An 8,114-nucleotide genomic window follows, 5' to 3' on the forward strand; every position below is an offset into this window, starting at 1 on the left:
CGTGCAAGAATCGACAGCCGGATGATGTCAAAGTACAGTGAGAGTGATTCACTAAATATTACGGAGGAGTTTGCTTTTAATTCGTTCTGATGGAAGTTTGACCTCATCCGGCTGTAGGTTCTTGCGGCGTCGCATGAAGTCAAACAAGTCGCCTAGTTGTTACTTCCATTTTATGGAGACTTTAAAGATGTCGAAATGAAGTCCTTAGCAACATACATTACTAAGGATAAATACATTTGTTGATATATTTACGATAGGAAATTTACAAAATATCTTTATGGAACATGATCTTTACTTAATGTCCTAATGAGTTTTGACATAAATAAACTTGATAATTTTTACCCATACAATGTATTGTTGGCTATTGCTACAAATATATCTGTGCGACAATATGTCTGGTTTTGTGGTCCAGGGTCACGTATGTGATTCTGGTCAAATGTATAAAGATCTGTTTTCTTTATACTGTGAACTGAAAGTCATCTTGACAAGTGAAGAGTTTTCTGCACTTCTGTAATCCACAACAATCCTGTGCAATCAGAGAAGGATGGAACAACAATGACAAAAGGAAAGGTGCAGCACAGATGTCTATTTTAAAAATAATTTAATTTAAAGGTGCACAATGATGACCAACATTTCGATGCACAATTACATCTTTATCAAAGTTGTGGGTAAAACATGGGCAATGAAGCCCTTAATAAGAATCATTAACAGGTGCGTAAAGGGGGTGTAGGCCTACAGCATCCACATCCACAACTACCTACAGCAGGGAAAATAAGTATTTGACATCAACAATTTTCAGTAAGGTGATTTCTAAGTGGCCTATTGACACAAAATGTCCACCAGCTGTAGCCATCAAGCCAAATATTGAATTCATACAAAGAAATTAAAACATTTAGGTATAATTCAACTATAATTAAAGATGGCGGGAGGTCGGTTAGGTGCGGTAGTGGCTCTGCTACTATATACACTCCTTTTGAAGTTTATACAACCGACTAACATACGTCTCTGTAAACAATCTTTCAACAACAAATATGCGAATATCACTCACAATAATGACAAACTAATTGCTTACGGGATTTATCAGCATAAACAAACAAACAAGATCCACGGCGTTTTCGGGTATGGGGACTACACCCTGGCCATCCATTGTACAAGCCCAAATCGATACAACCGCAGGGTGAAAGGGACAAAAACAACGTGCAAACGACATTCCAGTCAGGCCGTGATCATAGCTATCTGTTTGCTTTTGTCGGGGGACATTCATCAGTGTCCTGGCCCGGCAACAAATGGAGCAAGTATCTCTGACGTCTATACACGCAATTCTACCTCAGGTATGTAGCATTGTTGGAGACTACTTATGCGCCAAATCCACACAGCAAACTTACCTTCTTCAATGTCCACTTTCGCCCAGTTCCGTCGGGGATCCTGGGGGAGTTCTGTGGCGTCCCATTGGCGGCTTGGCGCGCTCTGGGGTGGTCGGTCCTGACGGGCGTCTGGGGCTGAGTGTGGAGAGAGCCCGGGGGAAGCCGCTAATGCCACAGGAAGCCTCTTCTGGCAGCCTGGGTGTACCGGAAGATGTGGAAGCCGTCCGGTTGCAGATGGAGGATCAGCCACCGTTTGATTCACCGGCGGTAAAGCCTTCACCACAGGGGAGACTTTCGGTAATGAGTACATTTGCAGCCCTTCCTAGGAGCGATACCGGTGGTGACTATACGCTCGTGAGTACAACAAATTCCCAACCGAGTGATAAGCATCGCAGGAATTTATCAGAGAAACGTGTGTTCAAGAAAAAAAAGTGTGGGTAAGTAAACAAAGCCATCCTTAAGAACCGGAAGTGGAAAATCTTTCCAACAGTAAACAACTCGAGGATTATTTGGGATCCAAAAGTTAAACCAAAGGGCATATTAGGTGCCCACTTAAACATACGTAGTTTAAAACCTAAAAGTGATCAAATAAAGAAAATATTAATAGACTCTAATTTAGACTTCCTCTGCTTAACGGAAACTTGGCTTCATGATAACTCTCCATCCGCTGCCCTAATAATCCCGGGCTATGACTTTTACAGGAGGGACCGAACTGATGCAAAAGGGGGTGGAGTTATGATATATGTAAAAAACACCATCCAATGTAAAGAGATTCAGTTGCAAAACCCAAGTAATCTTGAATGTTTAGCCTTGAATATGACTATTTCGCCTCAGATGTCCTATACTATTGTAGTAATTTATCGACCGCCTAACTCGAATATTAGTTATTATAAAAAATTTAGGTCTGTATTGTGGCAATTTGATTTTAAGAAAGAAATAATTATAATGGGTGATTTTAACTTAAACTGGGAAGATAAGACTTCAAGAATTAAACTTAAGCAAATTTTTGATGGTTTTAATTTGGTTTAATTGGTTAAAGGTCCAACAAGAATAACTAACAACTCTAGTACCCAAATTGACCTTATATTTAGTAATAAACCGGAAAGGATTACAAAATCATTTAATATGATAACTGGTCTATCAGATCACAATATGGTGCTAATATAATGCTGCCAATAAGGAATTCTTTGGTATCCCGAAAAGCAAACAAGAAGATTTCAAGGCAGCCATACAAAGTATAAAATGGGATGAGTTACTGCCTGATAATGATTTAGAAATGACCAGTCAAATTTTTACACAAAATTGCAATCTATAATCCATGAATTTTCAATTAATATTAAATGTAAAAACAAGAAACAAAGTCTTCCCTGGATCAACGAGAAAGTTTTAAAATTAATGAAGGAACGGGACACTGCTTTGAAAATGGCCACAAAATCAAAGTTGTCCGTTGATAGGTTTATTTTCGTTAGGCTAAGAAATCTAGTAATTAGAGAACTGAGAAAAACTAAGGCCGATTTTTTTATTATAATTGCTGAAAATTCAAATGGCAACTCTAAAGCCATATGGAGCCAGATTCTAAAATTAACTGGTCAAAACATTAGTATAACTAAGCCAATTGTATTAAAAGTTAATGACACTATCTTGGAGAGCCCGATTGAAGTGGCACAAGCCTTCAATCAATATTTTGTTGAGTCAGTAGATTCTATTGCCCAATGTTTTTCAATACAACAAAACAACGAACATATAGTCAATACTACAGAGTCACCATTAATTCTCAGACCAGTGTTGGAGGATGAGGTTGTAAAGGTAATTGCATCTCTAAAACCTTCAAGGGCTAAGGACATCTATGGTATGGATACACTAATGCTGAAAGAGAATAATTCCTCAATAGTCATCCCATTAACACGTATAATTAATATCTCATTGACCCAAGGATGGTTCCCTGATTTATGGAAGCCTGCTGTTGTGGCCCCTATCTTTAAAGGTGGTGACCGTCAGCTGACTTCAAATTACAGGCCCATTAGTGTTGTACCTATAGTTTCAAAAGTATTTGAAAAATTAATTAACAAACAAATGATAGATTATTTAAATAATAGTTCTTTTCCATTGCATCCATTGCAATTTGGTTTCAGGGCTAACTACTCGACAGAAACGGCTACATGTTACTTTATAGAAAAGGTGAAGGCATCACTGGATAAAGGCGGGGTAGTAGGGACCGTGTTCCTTGACTTAAAAAAAACATTTGACACGGTTAATCATAATATTTTATTATACAAATTACAGAATTTTAATTTCTCCTCAGAGTTAGTCAGTCTTATTAAATCTTATCTTTCACTCCGGACTCAATATGTTAAAATTGGAAATTATAAATCTAATCCCCTATGTCTTTCAACTGGGGTCCCGCAAGGCTCAATACTTGGTCCAACCCTTTTTAGCTTGTATATTAATGATTTACCGTTGGTGTGTGAAAATTGTGATGTTTTAATGTATGCCGATGATACAGTTATTTTTACTCATGGTGGGACTGCTGCAGAGGTTGCAATTAAGCTAACAGAGATTTTAAGGAAGGTGAAATCCTGGCTTGATCATTGTTGTTTACAATTGAATATTTCAAAAACAGTTTGTATTTATCTTTCCAAAAACTCCTCTATAGACATAGAACAAGACATTTTACTTTCAGGACATACACTAAAAGTTGTATCTGAATATAAATATTTAGGAGTTCATATAGACTCAAATCTTACATTCAAAACACACATAAATAAGGTCTGTAATAAAGTAAAGTTTAGTTTGGCAAATTTTAGGTATATCAGAAACCACTTATCAACTAAAGCAGCTAAGGTATATTTCCATTCACTGATTCTCTCTTACATCACTTACTGTTTGATAAGTTGGTCCAATGTGCACTCGACTGTTTTAAAACCACTGAAATCATTATACAATCAAGCTCTTAAAATTTTAGATAAAAAGCCAATTCGTTACCATCATTGCCAAATTAAAAAAAAAATATACATTGCTTAGTTGGGTAAACCTCATAAAGTACAGAAATGTTTGTTTAGTTTACAAAATTTTACATAACTTAGCTCCCCCACCTTTACTCTGCCTTATTAATTTTAAATCGAATGCAAATAGAGTCACAAGAGGCGCAGCAAGGAGGGACTGTATAATTCCATAAAAAAAACTGCATTTAGTCAGGCTGTATTTTCATTTACAGCAGTACATCAATGGAACTCAGTTCCACCATCAATTAGAGAGTCGCCATCCTACTACACTTTTAAGGTTAATGTTAAGAAATGGTTTAATGATAATCAACATTGTCAACACTGAACATTCCCATCTATTAATAGTAATTGTATCATCTTTTATCTTTTATCTTTTTTATTTTTTCTATCACTTCCTAAATGTGTATTTATATGTGTAGGTGTATATGTATGTATATTATGTGTGTATATGTATATATATATATATATATATATATATATATATATATATATATATATATATGTATGTATATGCATGTGTATATATATTTATATATTATTTGGTCATTTGATTGGTTGTGATTTTATTATAGTATAAATTTACCTCTTGTATTTTCTTAACAATTTTATTGTATCACAACAGTTTCTGTTTTAGGATGCCTATTAACATCTGGCAAAGGGACTGCCGATGAAAATTAGCCTGTGGCTAATTCGGGTGCACTTACATTTGTTATGAATGTTGATACGTGTACATTGTCCCTTTTCAAATAAACAAATAAAATAAAATAAAAAATAAATTCATACAAAGAAATTAAAACATTTAGGTATACAAGTTGAATCATAATAAATAAAGTGAAATGACACAGGGAATAAGTATTGAACACATGAAGAGACCAAGGTGCAAAATGGGATAGAAAGACAGAAGATCACCTGGAATCTGTCAGTACTGAGAGAGAAACCCTGCCCCCTATCAGTACTCATTGATATCATCTGCTTAGTCCTAATTGATGGCCTATATAGGCTTCTCATTACCCAAGAGGAACACAGGCAAGACTTCATGATGTGTAAAAGAAAACTCTCTCAAGATCTTCATAATCTTATTGTTGAAAAGCATTTTGATGGGAATATTTATAGGGGCATTTCCAGAATGATGAATGTTCCTGTGAGCATTGTGGGGCCATTATACGGAAATGGAAAGTCATCACTTCACCATAAACCGGCCATGATCAGGTGCTCCACGTAAGATTCCTGTCCGAACTTCAGGAAGACCTTCTTTCAGCAGGTACTGTTGTTTTAAAGAAAACTATAAGCAATGCACTGAACCGCCATGGCATCCATGCATGCTCACCACGCAAGACTCCATTGCTTAACAAAAAGCATGTTGAGGCTCAGTTAAAGTTTGTGAAAGAGCATTTGGAGAAGCCTGTGGATTATTGGGAGACTATAGTATGGTTACATGAAAGCAAATTTTTACTTTTTGCCAGTCATTCTACACACCATGTTTGGAGAATAAATGGGACTGCCCACCACCCCAAGAACACCATGCCAACAGTTAGGTTTTGGGGTGGAAGCATCATGGTTTGGGGCTGCTTTTAAGAAAGGGATACTGGCAGACTTCATATTATTGAAGGCAGGATTAATGGAGAAATGTACCGAGATATTCTGGATAAAAATCTGCTGCCATCTACCATAAAGCTGAAAATGAAAAGAGGTGGACTTTTCAGCAAGACAATGATCCCAAACACAAGTCCAAGGAAACAAGAAGTGGTTTTAAAGAAAGAAAATCAAGTTGCTTGAATGGCCCAGTGAGAGAACTGAAGATCAAAGTTCATAAAAGAGGCCCAAGGAACCTTCAAAATGTAAAGACTTACTTCTCATGGAAAGTAACTTATGTTACATTTGCATTACTTTTGCGTTACTTTTTCTTACTTGGCTGAGACTTGATTTCTTTGAGGCTTTGCAGGTGTTGTTTATGACAGAAAAGTTCTGCATTCAGAAACTGGATATTTCTGTCTCAAAAATGTCAAGCTCTGGCCTGCCAATATAGTTTCTGACTTAAAATGTTCCTGCTCTGCCACGACACATAGAGTGCATAATTCTATGTTAATATGTAAGGAATAATTGATTATGGGAAGAAACAAAATGTTTCTTATAATTCAAAGGACCGGAGTCAATTATTCCTCTTATACCACGGTTACCACGAACATTGCTCTTGTGCCTATTTTTAAAACATTTGACAGGTAAGGTGTGCGGTTTACATAAAAATGATCAATACCCATTGAACATTTCTCAGCCAATCAGAATAAAGCGTTCAGTTCAGTTCAGTTTAATTTACTACATTTTTTATATCAAATTAATTAAACTGTTTTAAAAAAGTAACTCAAATATTAAAGTGCCCATCTTATGACTGCTTTTCCACACGTAAAATAGGTGTATGAGTTCCATAAAACATGTTTAAAAAGTTGTTTGTTCAAAATAGCTTGTAGGAGACGATTGTTACCCATCTCTAGTAGCCTCTGTTTCAGTGCATTTCAGATTGTGCCGTTATAAGGCGGTCATTACATATTTATGAGCTGCTGCTCTTTTGATCACGCCCCACTACTAACGTCATGTGCGCATGCACAATGTTATCGCAAGCAGTGCAGACTGTAGACTGTATTATAATTATTTTATATATTATTATTAATGGTTTATGTATTGCCAACAGACAATCAAGCAAAAAAGTATCACTAATAAGTACACTCCAGGAGAATAAACTCATGACATATAATGATTCCAGAGTAAATTGTGATGTAGCAGTCTCAACAATACATTCGTTTTCCCTGGACAACGCTAACATATTCCCGTTATAAAACATCTTCAAACGCATTATTTTCGCAAATTACAGAAATTAAGACCCAGTGGGGGATGTATACTGCTTGTGGACAGCATGCTAATTGCTAGAAGCTAGCGGGAGGTCCGCTGTATCTTGGGAAAATGATAAGAGACTTGAGGGTACGTTAGCCTCGGCGGAAAAGCCAGGTCGGTAAGGCCGGTCTTGGTTAGTTTGGCAAAACACTTTTACTTAGTAAGTTCATGTAGAATTGTAAAACAAAACAGTTAAATATTTCTTTTAACTTTATGGTAGCTGGTCACTGGCTTTGCAGGAGAAACCACGCTGCAAACTAACTAGCATAGCGGTTAGCCACCTTGTCGTTCTCAATGGCAAATGACTGCTAAAACACACACACAAGTTCACCCACTCGACGTGCCCCAATTTGTGGGTGGGATGATGTCAGTTTTTCTCCGCTAACAATATCTATATAGCCTCCTGTCTACAAACATGAATAATATTAACATTAATATACATCGTTTAAAAGGTATAACTTACGGGTTTAGCATCAGTGTATGGTCTCTGTTTTGAGATACAGATACTCTAGCATCATAAATATAATATTTTGTGACAGACAGATGACAATATGCAGATTAAACATGACTTCTTACCTTTTGTGTTGATATAACGAATGCGAATCGAATCCAGTCTGTTTCAGATGTGTGATTAATCCATAAGAACCGTCCAATAAAATACATTCAATGACCATTTTTGTCCACATATGCATATAATTTATGAAATATAGATACATAGTCTGTTGTTTACATCAGATTTTGCATGAACGTCTTATTGCCTACAATCTGAGGACTACGACTTTGCGTCGTAACACACTGTATATGAGATTACACTTTAGGTTTCCGTAAACACATAAACACGCGATAAAACTTTGTTTTTAAA

Source organism: Misgurnus anguillicaudatus, unplaced genomic scaffold (genome assembly GCF_027580225.2).
Source record: "Misgurnus anguillicaudatus unplaced genomic scaffold, ASM2758022v2 HiC_scaffold_29, whole genome shotgun sequence".
Taxonomy (NCBI): Eukaryota; Metazoa; Chordata; class Actinopteri; order Cypriniformes; family Cobitidae; genus Misgurnus; species Misgurnus anguillicaudatus.